Raw genomic sequence first — 18,847 nt, 5'->3', positions numbered from 1 at the left:
GAGTGGGAGAGGGACAGAGAGCATGGGAGAGACAGATTCAGAAGCAGGCTCCGAGCTGTCAGCACAGAGCCTGATGCAGGGCACAAACCCACGGACTGAGAGATCATGACCTGAGCCGAAGTCGGATCCTTAACTCACTGAGCCACCCAGGCGCCCCTGTTACACAGTCTTTTCAAGCTCTCATGGAAAATTCACCAAGATAGACCACATACTGTTCTATAAAACACACCTTAACAGATTTAAAAGAACAGAAATCGTACTGTCTGTTCTAAGAACACAATGGAACTAGAAATCAACAACAAAAAGCTAGAAAATCCTCAAATATTTGGATATTAAATAATAAATATTTGGATCTTAAAGAAGATAAAATTAAGGTCAATAAAGGAATCTCAAGTTTAAAAACATTAAAAAAATTTTAATTTTATTTAAATCCAAGCTAGGTAACATATAGTGTAATAATAATTTCAGGAATAGAATTTACTGATTCATCACTTACATACATCACCCAGTGCTCATCTCAACAACTGCCCTCCATAATGCCCATCACCCATTTAACCTATCCCTCCAACACCCCTCTAGCAAACCTTAGTTTGTTCTCTGTATTTAAGAGTCTTTTATGGTTTGCCTCTCTCTCTCTTATTTTTTCTTCCTTTTCCCTATGTTCATCTGTTTTGTTTCTTAAATTCCACATGAGTGAAATCATATATTTATCTTTCCCTGACTGCCTTATCTTGCTTAGCATACTACACTCTAGTTCCATCCCCGTTGTTGCAAATGGCAAGATTTCATTCTTTTTGATTGTCAAGGAGTATTGCATTGTATATATATACCATATCTTCTTTATCCATTTGTCAGTCAATGGACATTTGGGCTCTTTCCATAATTTGGCTATTGTTGGTAATGCTGCTATAAACACTGGGATGCATGTGCCCCTTGAATCAGCATTTTTGTATCCTTTGGATAAATACCTATTAGTGCAATTGCTGGGTCATAGGGTAGTTCTATTTTTTATTTTTTGAGGAACCTCCATACTGTTTTCCAGAGTGGCTGCACCAGTTTGCATTCCCACCAACAGTACAAAAGGGTTCCCCTTTCTCCACTTCCTCACCAGCACCTGTTGTTTCCTGAACTAAGCCATTCTGGCAGGTGTGAGGTGGTATGTCATTGTGGTTTTGATTTGTATTTCCCTGATGATGGAATGTTGAGCATCTTTTCATGTGTCTGTTAGTCATCTGGACGTCTTCTTTGGAAAAGGGACTTTTCATGTCTTTTGCCCATTTCTTCACTGGATTATCAGGTTTTTTGGGGTGTTGAGTTTGGTAAGTTCTTTATAGATTTTGGATACTAACCCTTTATTTGTATATTACTTGCAAATATCTTCTCCCGTTCTGTCAGCTGCCTTTTAGTTTTGTTGATTATTTCCTTTGCTCTGCAGGAGCTTTTAAAAATATTTTGAACTAAATGAAAATGAGAATAGAATTTACCAAAATTTGTGGGATGCACTCAAGGCAGTGCATAGAGGGAAATTTATAGCACTGAATATCTAACACTAGAAAAGAAGATCTACAATCAATAATCTAGGCTTCCACCTTAGGAAGATAGAAAAAGAAGATAAAATTAAATGCAAATTAAGCAGAAGAAATAATGAAAATTAGCTCAGAAGTCAATGAAATTGAAAACAGGAGATCAAAAGAGAAAATCAACAAAACTAAAGGTTGGTTCTTTGAATATATTGGTATAATTGCCAGGTTAACTAAGAAAAACAAAAGAAAAGACATAAATTATTAATATCAGGAATGAAAGAATGGATATCCTTGCAGATCCCATGGAAATTAAATGGATAATAAAGGAATATTATGAACTCAATGCCCATGAATTTGATAAACTAGATGAAATGAACCAATTCCATGAAAGGCACAACCTGCCAAAACTCACGTAAGAAGAAATACACAATCTGAATAAACCTATATCTGTTAAGGAAATTTAATCAATAATTAATAACCTTTCAGGGCACCTGGGTGGCTCAGTTGGTTAAGCATCCGACTTCGGCTCAGGTCATGATATCACAGTCCATGAGTTTGAGCCTTGCGTCAGACTCTGTGCTGACAGCTCAGAGCCTGGAGCCTGTTTCAGATTCTGTGTCTCTTTCTCTCTCCTCTCCTGCTCATGCTCTGTCTCTCTCTTCTCAAAAATAAATAAACGTTAAAAAATTTTTTTAAATAATAACCTTTCAGTACAGAAAGTGCCAAGTCTAGATGGCTTCACTGATGAATTCTACCCAACTTTTAAGGAAGATACTATACCAATTCTCTATAATCTCTTTCAGAAGATAGAGGCATAAGAATACATCCTTACTCATTCTGTGAAGCCAGCATTATCCTAATGCCAAAACTAGACAAAAACATTACAAAAAAAGAAAACATCAGATCAGTATATAATATAAACATAGATGCAAAAATAATAAAACGTTAGTAAATCAGATGCAACGATGTATAAAAAGAATTATATACCACAACCAAGTGGGATTTATCTCACTTATTCAGAGCTGATTCTACATTTCAAAATCAATTAATACACTCTGTCACATTAATAGGCTAATGAATAAAAATTCCATGGTCACAGCAATAGATTTTAAAAAATCCTGAAAAAATCTAGTGCCCATTGATGATACTCTCAGAAAGTCAGGAATAGAGAAGAACTTCCTCAACTTGATAAAGAACATCTACAGAAGTCTTAGAGCTACAGCTAACATCGTACTTAATGATGAGAAACATGAAGCTAGGATAAAGAACAAGGCATAGATCTCCCCTCTTGCCACTGCTTTTCAACATTGTAATGGAAGTCTTGGCTAATGTAATAAGATAACTGGCAATAAAAGCTAGAGAAATTGAGATGGAAGAAACAAACTTCTCTTCACAGATTACATAAGTAGTATATGTAGAAAATCCAAAAGTGTCAAGAAAAATGCTCCTGGAACTAGTAAGCGATTATAACAAGGTTGCAAGATGCAAGGTCAATATACAAAAGCCAATGACTTTTCTAAATTCAAGAAATGAACAAGTGGAATTTCAAATTAAAAACACAATTCCATTTATATCAGCACATAAAAAGTGAGAGGCATAATCTAACAAAATATGAAAAAGACCTCTATGAGGAAAACTACAAAACCCTGATGAGAGGTATCAAAGAACTAAGTAAATGGATAAATACACATGTTCATGGATAGGAAGACTCAATATTGTCAGTTGTTTGTTCTTCTCAATTTTATCTATAGATTCAGTGCAATCCCAATCAAAATCCCGGCAGCTTAGTTTGTGGATATCAACAAATTGATTCTAAAGAATAGCCAATTAATATTTAAGGGCAAGAACAAAGTCAGAGAAGTGAACTTCATGACTCACCCTAAAACTACATTAATTAGGACCCTGTGGTCTTGGAGAAAAAATAGACAAATAGATTCATGGAATACAACAGAGAGCCCCAAAATAGACCCACATGTATATAATCAACTGATCTTTGATAAGGGAGCAAAAAGCAGTACAATAGAGCAAGGATAGTCTTTTCAACAAATCGTGCTGTAACAACTGGACATCTACATGCAATCAATCAATCAATCAATCAATAAAAACAGCAGCTAGATAGAAGCTAGACACAGACCTTACACCTTTCAGAAAAATTAACTCAAAATAGATGATAGATCTGAACATAAAATGCAAAACTACAGAACTTCTAGAAGACATTACAAGAGTAAACCCAGATGATCTTGGGTCTGTTTTAGATACAACACTAAAAATCCAATCTATGAAATAAAGAATTGATAAGTTGGACTTCATTAAAATTAAAAGGTTTCACTCCACAAAAGACAGTGTGAAGACTTAGAAGACAAGCCACAGACTGGGAGAAAATATTTGCAGAAGACATATCCGTTAAAGGACTGATATCCTATACATACAAAAACTCCTAAAACTCAATCATAAGAAAGTGAACAACCCAATCAAAAAAGTAGACAAAAGACCTAAACAGATACCTCACCAAGAACATATATAATTAGCAAGTGAGTATATGAAAACATGTTCAACATAAGCAATTGGGGAATTGCAAATTAAAACAATAATTAGATAGCAGTACATACCTATTAGAATGGCCACAACCCAGAACATCAACAATACCAAATTCTGGAGAAGATGTGCAGCTTTTGTTAATGCTGGTGGGAGTGCAAAATGTTCTAGGCACTTTAGAAGACAGTGTGGCAGGTTCTTACAAACCTAAACATACTCTTATCAAATGATTCAACAATCCCACTCCCTGGGTATTTACCCAAATGAATTGAAAATTATGTCCACACAAAAACCAGCACATGTATATTTACAGCAACTTTATTTATAATTGCCAAAACTTGGATGCAACCAAGATGTCCTTCGGTAGTTGAATAAACTGTCGTACATCAAAATAATGGAATGTTATTCAACATTAAAAAGAAATAAACTAGCTAGATATGAAAAGACATTAAAGCAACTTAAATGCATATTACTAAAAGAAGCCAATATGAAAAGGCTACATATAGTATGATTCCAACTACAGTGCATTCCAGAAAAGGCAAAACTATGGAAACAGTAACAAGATTAGTGTTTGCCAAGGGCTGAGGAGAGGGAAGGATAAATGGGCAGAGAACAGAGGAATTTTTGAGTGATGAAACTACTCTGTATGACAGTATAATGCTGGATACATGTCATAATACAGAACACATTTGTCAAAACCCAGAGAGTATGCAATGCCAAGAGTGAACTCTAACGTAAATTATGGACTTTGAATGAAAATGATGGGCCAGTGTAGGTTCATCAGTTGTAACAAATGTACCACTCTGGTGAGGCATGTGGATACTTGGGTAGGCTGTGTATGTAAGGGGGCAGGAGGTATATAGGGACTCCTATATCCTCCCCTCAGTTTTTCTATGAACCTAAAACTGCACTAAAAAATAATTTTTAATAGGCAAAGGACTTGAACAGACATTTCTCCAAATATATATAAATGACCACCAAGCCTATGAAAAGATGCTCAACATCACTAATTATTAGGAAAATGCAAATCAAATCAAAACCATAATAAACCGACACACACCCATTAGAACAACTGCTATCAAAAAACAAAAGAAAAAAAATAGAAAATGACAATTGTTGGCAAAGAAATGGAGAGATTAGAACTTTCGTGGGGCGCCTGGGTGGCTCAGTCAGTTAAGCATCTGACTTCGGCTCAGGTCATGATCTCGAGGTTCGTGAGATTGAGCCCCACATCAGTCTCTGTGCTGACCACTCAGAGCCTGGAGCCTGTTTTGGATTCTGTGTCTCCCTCTCTATCTGCCCCTCCCCTGCTCATGCTCTGTCTCTCTCTCTCTCTCTCTCTCTCTCTCTCTCTCTCCCTTTGTCAAAAATAAACATTAAAAAAAAAAAAAAAAGAACTCTTGTGCACTGTTGGTGGGACTGTAAAATGGTGCAACCACTATGGAAAACAATGTGATTTAATTAAAATTAAATATAAAATTTAAACTAAAATATGAAATTAAAATTAAAAATACAATTACATATGATCCAGCAATTCCACATCTGCATACATACCCAAAAGAATCAAAAGCAGAGTTTCTTTTTTTTTTTTTAATTTTTTTTTTTTAACGTTTATTTATTTTTGAGACAGAGAGAGACAGAGCATGAACGGGGGAGGGGCAGAGAGAGAGGGAGACACAGAATTGGAAACAGGCTCCAGGCTCTGAGCCATCAGCCCAGAGCCTGACGCGGGGCTCGAACTCACGGACCGCGAGATCGTGACCTGAGCCGAAGTCGGACGCTTAACCGACTGAGCCACCCAGGCGCCCCAAAAGCAGAGTTTCAAAGAGACATCTGTATACCCAGTTTACAGCATTATTTACAACAACCAAAAGGTAGAAGCAACTCACATGTCCACTGATGGATGAAGGGATAAACAAAATGTGGTATATATACATACATTGGAATATTACTACGCCTTAGAAAGGAAGGAAATGCTGACACATGCAACAACATCAATGAACCTTTTTAAAAAATATTTATTTTGAGAGAGAGAGAGAGTGTGCAAGGGGCAGAAGAGAGAGAGGGAGGGCTCTGCACTGTCAGCACAGAGCCCAATGCACGGCTTGATCCCACAAACCAGGAGATTGTGACCTGAGCCAAAACCAAGAGTCAGACACTTAACTCACTGAGCCACCCAAGCGCTCCAACACTGATGAACCTTAAGGGCATTATGCTGAGTAAGATAAGCCATTCATGAAAAGACAAAATACTGTATGATTCCACTTATGTAAGTTACCTTAGAGTAGTCCAATTCATAGAAAGTAGAAGGGTGGTTGTGAGGGGCTTAAGGATAGGAAGAATGGGGAGTTTGCTTTTTTTTTTTTAATTTTTTTTTTAACATTTATTTATTTTTGAGACAGAGAGAGACACAGCATGAACGGGGGAGGGGCAGAGAGAGAGGGAGACACAGAATCGGAAGCAAGCTCCAGGCTCTGAGCCATCAGCCCAGAGCCTGACGCAGGGCTCGAACTCACGGACCACGAGATCATGACCTGAGCCGAAGTCGGACACTTAACCAACTGAGCCACCCAGGCGCCCAGGGAGTTTGCTTTTTAATGCATACAGAGTTTTACTTCTGCAAGATGCAAAGAGTTCTGGAGACTGGCTGCACAACAGTATGATGTACTTAACACTACTGAAGTAAACACTTAAAAATGGTTGTGATGACCTTTTAAAAATTAAGGCAGTATTTCCCCATAGTTAAGAAGGTTGGCTTTTGGAATCACTTAGACCCATTTAGTAGCTGTGAAACTTGAATAAGCCACTAATTTCTCTAAATCTCACTCTCCATGTACAATAATACCTTCTCTTATGGCTTTTATGAAGATTAAATATTTTAAAAATTTAGTACAATACTTGTGCATGATCAACATTCAACACCCAGTTGTGGTGACAGAGCTATTGTACACTAAGCACACAAGCTTGAGGAGAATGTAAAGGAAATGCAGGCCTTTCCTCTCAGGAGTTTACAACTGTATTATCATGCAGAGTTGACATATTAATACATTTTGTACTATATTTTCTCAAGAGCTTTTAGGCGTGATGTAGTTTCCAAGTTTCAGATTCAGGATCAAGGACAAAACACAGTTTCCTCAGGTTAAGGAAAATGATCTTCACGGAACACATAAATCCTAACCCCAAGATTTGGGGTCAACAGCATCTCCTAACTTTTTAAAAGTTACTGCAATAACCTACCTGAACTCTTACAACAGCCAGGCAGTGCCTTGCTTGCCTAGAGGCTGCCTTTCTTAGGTCTGTTGATATGCTCAGCTGTGGGCCCAGACCTATCCAGAGTGCCAGACCAACTCAACACAAGAGCTGCTTCCACAGTTCCCAGTCTCTCCCCACTTCAGTCTAACAACAGTCTGACTCCCTCAGACTCTGCTGCTCCATGATGGCCATCGGACCTGATTTATTTCCTCCAGACCTTCTTCTATGTACACCACCACTTCCCCACTGCTGACGATGTACTCCACATTGCTCTTAGACTAAGCCTACTGCAGCTGAACAGATGTGAGCCACAGGTCGGGGCCACCACAGGACTGATGACCCTCCCTGGCATATGCTGCTTGCACGCGCCCTACTCATGGACATAGGTTTCTATATTGGCTCTGTCCTGAGGTGCTGTGTCAGCAACTGGCCAGGTCAATCTCGCCATAAATCCCAATCCTGTAGCTGGTGTCTACTGCTCTATTAGTTTCCTACTGCCACTGTAACAAGTTATCACAAACTCCATGACTTAAAGCAGCACAGATTTATTCTCTTACAGTTCTGGAGGTCAAAGTCCAAACTAAGTTTTATGGATCTTAAATCAAGGTGTCCACAGGGCAGGTTCCTTCGGTGCCACAGGACACATGGAGCCAGAAAATGCTGGAAGAGACAAGGGAATGGATTCTCCCTTAGAAACTCTGGAGGGAGGCACTGTGGCCCTGCTGATTCCTCAGTTCTGGCCCACTGATACTAATGTAGGACTTTTGGCTTCCAGCACTATGAGAGAATAAATTTCTGTTGCTTTTAAGGCACAAAGTTTGTGGTTATTTGTTACAGCAGCCATAGTAAAATCTGACATAATGTCCAGGTGGAAGGAATTCAGATGTGTAGTTTTGATGTGTGGGCCTTGATATTTTTAAGTGTGGTGTCTAAAGCAGCACACTGGCATCACTGGAGAGTTCATTAGCAAGGTAGCAGCTCAAGCCCCATTCCCAGATCTACCAAATCTGAATCCACATTTGAATAGGATTCCCAGATGCACATTAACATTTGAGACACATGCTGTGGAGAACTACAGAGCAACCAGACATGAGGGACCTGGGTAACTGGAAGCCCTCACAGAGCTACCCAATCCTTGGGGCATATCCCAGCTCAGACCCTTACATACAGGAAATGTTTTATTTAGGTCATTTTTAATTTAGACTGCTAAAGTGGCTAAGCCAATATCCTAACTGATACATCATCTGTATGCCAGGCAACACACAAATGACCTGAACAGAGTCTTTAACATTCAAACATGTACACAGAAGGCAGGCAAGTCTTTCATTTCACATGCACATGTAAAATATTACCCACCACAAAATGTTGCTATTTAACTGAAACCATAATTTTGCTATTCAGAAGATTCTTCTTTTGGGGGATTACGGCTAATCATTTTCAGGCTTTATTTTCTCTAGGCTAACACAGAAACCACACCTTCAGTCATATAGCCTTTCATTCTTCATATATTATAGGCTTTTCATTCTTCATGCATCATAATAGGCCAACTGGACTTGGAAGCAACATTTTAAATCATTTCACCCATTTGGATTGTTTTAGTTAAGGGGAAAAGGCTGTCTATGGGCTCTGTAACACTACCTTTGTCATAAAGCAGGTATCCATGTAAGTGTGGATTTGTTTATGGACTTTTATTCCATTGGTCTATTTTGCATTAATACCCCACATCTCCATACTGTACTTTTATATCTTGATACCCTGCAGATAAAGTTTTCCAACTTTCTTCCTTTCCAAGACTATCCTCACTGGAAGTTGGCAAAACAACAGTGGGACTAATGACTGATTTTGCAGATAAAGTCTTTTTGGAAAACAGCCATTTCTTCTCATTCTCATATTATTTATAACTGCTCCCTTGGCTACAATGGCAGGATTGGGAAGTTGTAACATTCTGGCCCATAAAGCTTAGGATATTTACATCTGATATCTGGTCTTGATGACACTTGATCCTTTCCATTCCCATATAAATTTTACAATTACTTTTTTAAGGTAGAAAAAGAACTATTGTTTAGGATTGCACTGAATTTACAGGTCAATTTAGGGGAGATATTACATGTTGCTTTATTGACTATCCCAGTCCATGGATATGGTACACCCATCTTGTTAAATTTAAGATTTTTGATTTCACTTACCAACATATTTTTCTTTACATTCTGCATATCTTTTGTTATTCTTTTTCTTGGTGTTTTATTAGTAATACTGTTATACACGTATTTAAAATTTTTCATTTTCTAATGTTTTTTTTACTTACACATAGAAATACAATTGATTTTTGCATATAGGCTTTGTCTCATGAGCATTTTCATCAAAAGAGGTGTTGACTTTATCAACTATTTTCCTGCATCTGTTGAAATAATCATATGGGTTTTCTTTATGTAGTTAATATAGTGACTATATTAAATTTGCTAATGTGAATTCAGTCTTTCATTCTTGCAATAGATACCACTTGGTCATGATGTATCACATTTTTATATATAGCTGGATTTTATTTGCTAGCATTTAGTTTGGAATTTTTGCTTCTATGTTCATAAGAGATATTGTCTTATAATTTTGCTTTCTTCTAGGGTCATTGTCAGATTTTATTTTCAGAAAATGTTAGCCTCATAAAATGAGTTGAGAAGTGTTCTTTCCTTTTCTGTGCTCTCAGAGAGTTTGTGTAATATTAGTATATGTTTAGCCCTTAAATATTTGGGAAAAATCACAAATGAAGCCATCTGGGCCTGGAATTTTCTTTGTGTGGTGGTTTAATTTAAATAAATTCAATTTCATATAGATATATAGATATGAACATTCAGATTTTCTTTCTTCTTGTGGGTGTTTTGGTAAATTGTGTTTTTTAAAAGCTTTTTTCATTTACATTTTCAAATGTATTGCCTTAAAGTTTTCCAGATATCCTTTTATTATCTCATATCCGTAGAATTGGTAGTGTATCTCCTTTTTTTTTTTTTTTTTTTTTTTTTTTTTCCCTAATTGTGGTTATTTTTTTTTTTTTTTTTTTTTTTTTTATCCTTTTTGGTGGTAACCTGTGCCTTCTCTCTTATTTTCTTGAACAGCTTTTCCAGGTGCTTATAATTTTAGTCTTTTAAAGAATCAACTTTCAGTTTTTTTGAATACTCTTTATTGACTATTTCTTTTCTATTTAATTATTACCTGTTTTTATTTTTCATTCCTATTTTCTTTGGGCTTAATTTTCTGTTCTTCTCTAATTTCTTGAAATGGATACTTAAATTATATATTTTCACTGCTTTACCTGTATCCAACACAGTTTAATATATTTTTATAATTCATTTAATATTATTTGCTAATTGTGATTTCTTCTTGGGTTGGATTCTTGGGTCATTAAAATGTATCTTAATTTCCAAATTGGGGGATTTATTAGCTATCCTTTATGCTACCAATTTCTAGTTAACTGTACTATGGTAAGAGCATATACTTTGAATATTAATCCTTTGAAGTTCATAAAAGTTACATTGTGACCTAGAAAATGGCAAATTATGGTAATGTTACATTTCACTTGAAAAGAATATGTATTTCTCAGTTCTGGATACAATTTTCTAAATATGTCAATAGAAGTTGTTCACTTCAAATCTTTTATGCCTTTACTAATCTTTTGTCTATTCTAATGTAATAGACCTATTCCATTAGACCTATTCTATTAAAATAGGTGTGTTAAACTCATCCACTATGATTGTAGGTATGTCTATTTCTCCATTTTAGTTCAATTTTACTTTGTATATTTTGATGTGGTATTATATTCATAATAATTACATATTTCTAGTAGATAAACCCAATGTATCATCTACAAAATGTTCTACTTTATCTCTAGCAATGAATCTTGCCTTAAAATATATTTTATTTAATATTAGTGTAAACACAGCACTTTTTGTCAGTGTCTGCATAGTATATCCTTTTCTTATACTTTTGCTTTCAATCTTTCTTTATTCTTAGATTTAATATGTCTCTTTAAGTTGTCCATAACTATTTTTATGTAAACAATCATTGTTCTTTGAGTGTTTTATCTTTTACACTTAATGAAATTACTGATGCAGTCATTTTTAAATTGATCATCTTATTCTTTGTCCTCTATTTGACCTCCTCTGCTCTATGTTCCTTATTTCTCTTTTCTGACATTATTTTGGATTAAAGACGTATTTTCATTACTCATTATACCCTTTTATTATCTTACCAGCTATATATTCTTTTACTTATTTTATTGACGTATGATTGACATACATTATATTAGTTTCAAGTATACAACATATTGATTCAAGAATTCTCTACATTACTTAGTGCTCACTATAATAAATTCAATATTCTTTCATTATTCATTTAATGGTTACCCTACAAATTACAAGAAATTTTTCACTTAGCTTTATTTCTTCCTGCTTTTTATTTTATCACCACATATTTCAATATTTTAAATAGCAAACATTTTATTTTTAAATGTTTATTTATTTTGAGAGTGTGTGCATGCACAAGCAGGAGAGGGGCAGAGAGAGAGTGAGTGAGAGAATCCCAGGCAGGCTTGGCACTGTCAGTGTAGAGCCCACTGCAGAGCTTGATCCCACGAACTGTGAGATCATGACCTGAGCTGAAATCAAGAGTTGGGACGCTCAACCAACTGAGCCACCTGGCTGCCCCTTAAATAGCAAACATTTTAAACCTCACAAGTCATTATTTAATATTTTTATCCAGAAAATACTCACTTATCCTCCTCATTGTTTTTATTTTCCAGTGCTTTTCATTCCTTTCTGCATTTTGTGGCTTCTGTTTAGTATTAAACATTTCCTTTTGCCAAAAGAATTCTATTAGTGTTTAATACAGATCTCCTGATAACTAGTTATCTGTTTTTGTTTGTCTGAATATATATTTATTTTGCCTTCATTTTCGAAATACATATTTTTCTAAGTACAGAATTCTAGGTAGATATATTCTTTCAATTTATCAAAGATATCCTATTATATTCTGGCTTCAATTTTTCCTATAGAGATATCATTTATAAGCCTTAATGTTACTCCATGAAGGTAATGAGTCTTTCTCTTTGGATTTTCTCTTTGTGTATTTTGTTGTTGTTAGCAGTTTCACGATGATGTGTTTACATATGTTTTTTCTCTACACATCATGTTAGGGATTTATAGATTCATGAATCTATAGCTTATTACCTTTTATCAACTTTATAAAATTCTGGTAGTTATTTATTTTATTACTTTTTAAAAAATACTTATTTTGGGGACAACACAAAATGGGGGAGGGGCAGAGAGAGGGGGACAGAGGATCTGAAGCAGGCCCTACCCTGACAAGCTGACAATAGTGAACTCAATGTGGGTCTCAGACTCACTAACCATGAGATCATGACCTCAGTCAAAGTCAGATGCTGAGCTGACTGAGCCACCTAGGTACCTCAGTAGTTATTTCTTTTCATACTGATTTATTCTATATTATCTCTCTTCTTCTACTGGACTCCATTATACAATTGATATATCTTTTCATGAGTCCCATCAGTCCTTTATGTCTTTTCCTATACTTGCCAACCTTATTTTCTTCATAGTTTAGTTTTTTTAATTGACATATCTTCCAGTTCACCAATCATTTCTTCAGCACTCTTTAATCATCCCTTAAATCCATAGATTGCTATCTTAATTTCACTTTTTGTATTTTCAGATATAAAATATCTATTTATTTCGAGGGTTTTTAAATGGTGCAGTAGTAAGGGGACCCTGAACTTGTCTCGTCCCTGAAACACAGCTAGATCAGCATCAAACCATTTTGAATATCTAGGAAATTGATCTGAGAATTAATGCAACATTTGGCATAATTTGAGTGAGAGATCTTGGCAGGTACACAGTACAGAGAGGTGAATTGGAGGGGAGAAAAGCTGTGGGGACATGGAGTGGAAGGAGCTGGGTTTTGCAGAGAGAGACAAAGAGAAAGGGGGAGAGAGTGCAGTGAGACAGGATCATACAAGAAAAGCACCTCCCCCTGAAAGTAGCTGGAGAGAAAGAGAAAGAATGAAAACACTCGCAAGGGGGACTGGACAAGAAATCTGTTCCCTAAAACCATTGACAAGAAAAAAAGGAGAGGATTTCAATGCTGCCAGTTTGCTCTAAAGGGTGGAGCACAGAGTTTGAAGTTTCAGAGTTTAGTGCCTGGTGGTGCTCTAGTGAGAAAGCAGGGTGAGTCCCTGGGAGCAGGCAGCATGGTCTGAAGGGCCTGTGTAACCCCAAAGGAAGAAGCAGTTCCCCTGCTTGGAGTGCATTTGATGGAGGTTATCGGCCTCCCCATGGGCAAAAGTTCTAGCAGACCCTGGAGAGCTGCCACATTTACTGATATTGGAACAAAGACCCAGAGTGCAGCAAAACCTGGCACCAGCTGTGTGTTGTGATTTACCATAAAGTCTGAGCCTCTGCTACTATGTAATTGCACGGATGTTTTCTACAAGTAGGTACCCAGCCACTATTCAGTGAGACCCTCCCTAGAGAATCAGAATGGGTCCAAGCCACAGGGGTCTCTGAAGTGTGGGGTGTTGAAACACAGCCCCATCTGAGATAAAACTGTGGAGGGAGATGCCACCTGACAGGCAGGCAGCTTGGACACAGGGTAAATGCAGGGAGTGGATGGAAACCTGAGACAAAGGAGAGGTGACTGATCATGCATCTGTGAGGGCGTAAAATCCCCACGCTGGAGACTAAAGACCAGGTGAAGCCATTTTCACCTTTAGCACTCCCACAATGATTGACCCCAGTGAGCTAAGCAGCACCACCAAGTGGAGAACGGAGCTCTTACACAAAGCCTTGCCAACCTGCCCCCTCCAGGCACATCCCCAAGAAGACCAGCACAAATCCCTTCCACAGTGTAATGCAAAGTTTCAGTTCTAGGGGAGACTGGATCTAACTTCATTAAGGTTTCATCTGTTTGCTGGTTCATTTGTTTTCTTTGCTTCTGTTTTTATGTTGTTTTTTCTTTCTTTTCTTTTTCTTTCCTGGATACAGAAAGAGCAAATTTTTTATTCTATTTTATTTATTTTATTAAAAATTTCTAAATTTTTATTTTCCTATTTTTTTAAACTTTTTTTTCCTCTTTTCTATCAAGCTTCTCTCAACAAGCAGACTGAAACACACCTAGATCTAGCTTTCTTCATTTTTGGAGGTTTTTTTTTTTTTTTTTACTTTTTATATTTTATTAATTTTTTTCTTCCTCCAAAATGATAAGATGGAGGAATTCACGCCAAAAGAAAGAACAGGAAGAAATGATGGCCAGGGATTTAATCAACACAGACATAAGTAAGATGCCTGAATTAGAATTTATAACCACAATTGTAAGAATACTAGCTGGGGTTGAAAAAAGCATAGAAGACAATCCCTTTTTACAGAGATAAAATAACTGAAATCTAGTCAGGACAAAATTAAAAATGCTATAACTTAGATGCAATCTCGAATGGGTGCCATGACAGTGAGAACGGACAAAGCAGAGAAGTGAATCAGTGATAGAGAAGATAAAATTATGGAAAATAATGAAGCTGAAAAAAAAGAGGGAAACAAAGGCAAAAGAACATAATACAAGACTTGGAGAGCTCAGTGACTTACTAAAGAGGAATAACATTTGTATCATAGGAGTCCCTGAAGATAAAGAGAGAAAAAGGAGCTGAAGTTTTATGTCAGCAAATTATAGCTGAAAACTTCCCCAAACTGGGGAAGGACACAGACATAAAAAAGATATGCTCAAGAAGCACAGAGAACTCCCATTAAACTCAACAAAAGCTGACGATTGCCAAGGCATATCTTAGTCAAAATCATAAATACAAAGAGAAGGAAAGAATCATGAAAGCAGTAAGGGGAAAATGTCCTGACCTACAAGAGAAGACAGATCAGGTTCGCAGCATATCTGTCCACAGAAACTTGGCAGGCCAGAAAGGAGTGGCAGGATATATTCAATGTGCTGAATGGGAAAGATATTGCCAAGAATTCTTTATTCAGCAATGCTGTCATTCAGAATAGAAGGAGAGATAAAGAATTCCCCACAGAAACAAAAACTAAAGCAGTTGGTGGCCAGTAAACCAGCTCTGCATGAAATGTTAAGGGGGACTCTCTGAGTGGAGAAAAAAAACAAAACAAAACAAAGACCAAAAGTAACAATGACTAGAAAGGACCAGAAAACATCATCAGAAACATCAACTCTACAGGCAACATAATGGCACTATATTCATATCTTTCAATAATGACTCTGAATGTAAATGGACTAAATGCTCCAATCAAAAGACATAGGGTGTCAGAATGGATTAAAAAAAAACAAGATCATCTATATGCTGCCTACTAGAGACTCATTTTAGACTTAAGACACTTGCAGATTGAAAGTGAGGGGGATGAAGAACCATTTATAATGTAGATGGATATCAAAAGAAAGCCAGAGTAGCAATACTTATATCAGACAAACTAGATTTTAAAGCAAAGACTATAGGAGGAGATGAGGAAGGGCACTATACCATAATAATTGTAAATATATATGCCCCCAACTTGAAAGCACTCTAATATATAAGCACTCAAATATACGTTGTCAATTAATCACAAACATAAAGAAACTAATTGATAATAATACCATAAGCATAGGGGACTTTAACACCCCACTTACAGCAATAGACAGATCATCTAAAGACTGAGAGACTAAGAGAAAAATTACCAGGTGTACTCACAACTGCAAAGAAAAGACCCCCCCCCCCCCAGCCATTCCCGAAACCAGCCAGGGTGTGCCCAGTTGTGGTCTGACCTAAAGGCGGGAACCAATCAAGTTCTGCTGAGTGTTCAAATTTAAATGTCAACCAATAACAGCTCTGTAACCTCAAGAAATCCCTAACTTGTTTGTGCCTGTCTATAAAAGAAGCTGTAAGATCCTCGCTCGGGGCCTCTTAGCGTCACCGGCAATGAGTGCGCGGAGGACCAGGTTCGAACCTGTAATAAACGACCCTTGCCGCTTGGCTTTGACTCTGGACTCTGGTGGTTTGTTTTCGGGGGGTCTTTCGAATCAGGGCATATCAAGACCCCGCTAAAAAGGAGATTTATAGACCAATCTCCCTGATGAACCTGGATGCAAAAATTCTCAACAAGAATCCAACAATATACTAAAAGAATTATTCACCATGATCATGTGAGCTACAGTGCTGGTTCAATATCTACAAATCAACGTGATACATCATATTAATAAAAGGACAAGAACCATATGATCCTCTCATTAGATGCAGAGAAAGCATTTGACAAAATATAGCATCGTGTCTTGATAAAAACCCTCGAGAAAGTAGGGGTAGAAGGAACATACCTCAAGATTATAAAGGCCATATATGAAAAACCCACAGTTAATATCATCCTCAGTGGGGAAAAACTGAAAGCTTTTCCCCTAAGGTCAGGAACACAACAGGGCTGTCCACTCTCACCACTGCTGTTCAATATAGTGTTGGAAGTCATAGCCTCAGCAATCAGACAACAAAAAGAAATAAAATGCATCCAAAATGGCAAGGAAGAAGTGAAACTGTCACTCTTCACAGACAACATGATACTCTAGGTGGAAAACCTGGAAAACTCCACCAAAATAGTGCTAGAACTCATACATGAATTAAGCAAATTTGCAGGACATAAAATAAACATACAGAAATTAGTTGCATTTCTATACACCAAGAATGAAGCAACAGAGAGAAATTAAGGAATTGACCCCATTTACAATTGCACCAAGAACCATAAAATACTTAGGAATAAACCTAATCAAAGAGGTAAAAGATATTTACACTGAAAACTATAGAAAGCTTATGAAAGAAATTGAAGAAGACACAAAGAAATGGAAAAACATTTCATGCTCATGGATTGGATGAACAAATGTTGTTAAATTTTATACTTCCCAAAGCAATCTACACATTCAATACAATCCCTATCAAAGTAACACCAGCATTCTTCAGAGAGCTAGAACAAACAATTCTAAAATTTGTATGGAACCAGAAAAGTCCTGAATAGCCAAAGTAATGTTGAAAAAGAAAACCAGGGCGCCTGGGTGGCTCAGTTGGTTAGGTAACCGACTTCGGCTCAGGTCATGATCTCACAGTTTGTGGGTTTGAGCCCCACGTCAGGCTCTGTGCTGACAGCTCAGAGCTTGGAGCCTGCTTCAGATTCTGTGTCTCCCCCTCTCTCTACCCCTCCCCTGCTCATGCTCTGTGTCTGTCTCTCAATAATAAATAAACATTTAAAAAAAAGAAAAGAGGGGCACCAGGGTGGCTCAGTCGGTTAAGCGGCCGACTTCGGCTCAGGTCATGATCTCACGGTCCATGAGTTCTAGCCCCGCATCGGGCTCTGTGTTGACGGCTCAGAGCCTGGAGCCTGTTTCGGATTCTGTGTCTCCCTCTGTCTGACCCTCCCCTGTTCATGCTCTGTCTCTCCCTGTCTCAAAAATAAATAAACGTTAAAAAAAAAAAATTAAAAAAGAAAAAAAGAAAAAAAAAAAAAGAAAAGAAAAAGAAAACCAAAGCTGGAGGCATCACAATTCTGGACTTCAACCTGTATAACAGAGCTGTAATCATCAAGACAGTATGGTACTGGCACAGAAACAGACACATAGATCAATAGAACAGAATACAGAACCCAGAAATTGACTCACAAATGCATGACCAACTAATCTTCAACAAAGCAGGAAAGAGTATCCAATGGAAAAAAATATGGTCTCCAGCAAAATGGTATTGGGAAAACCAGACAGCGACATACAGAAGAATGAACCTGGACTACTTTCTTATACCATACACAAAAATAAATTCAAGACGGGTGAAAGACCTAAATGTGAGACAGGAAACCATCAAAATCCTAAAGGAAAAAACAGGCAGCAAACTGTTTGACCTTGGCCACAGCAATTTCTTACTAAACATGTCTCTGGAGACAAGGGAAACAAAAGCAAAAATGAACTCTCTGGACCTCCTCAAGATAAAAAGCTTCTGCACAGTGAAGGAAACAATCAACAAAACTAAAAGGCAACCGGTGGAATGGGAGAAGATATTTGCAAATGACAGAAGATAAAGGATTAGTATCCAAAATCCATAAAGAACTCAAACGATTCAATGCCCCAAAACACAAATAATCCAGTGAAGAAATAGGCACAGGACATGAATAGACACTTTTCCAAAGAAGACATCCAGATGACTAACAGACACACGAAAAGATGCTCACCATCATTCATCATCAGGGAAATACAAATCAAAACTACAATGAAATACCACCTCACACTGGTCAGAATGGCTAAAATTAATCAGGAAACCACAGATGTTGGTGAGGATGTGGACAAAGGAGAACCCTTTTGTACTGCTGGTGGGAATGCAAACTGGTACAGCCACTTTGGAAAACAGTATGGTGGGAAGGAAAAATAAATTAAAACAGAGAGGGAGGCAAACTACAAGAGACTCTTAAATACAGAGAACAAACTGAGGGTTGCGGGAGGGGAGGCTGGTTGAGGGATGGGCTAAA

This window comes from Panthera uncia (assembly GCF_023721935.1).
Source record: "Panthera uncia isolate 11264 chromosome C1 unlocalized genomic scaffold, Puncia_PCG_1.0 HiC_scaffold_4, whole genome shotgun sequence".
NCBI lineage: Eukaryota > Metazoa > Chordata > Mammalia > Carnivora > Felidae > Panthera > Panthera uncia.
The sequence above is the reverse complement of the archived record's forward strand: the minus strand, read 5'-3'. Positions refer to the sequence as shown.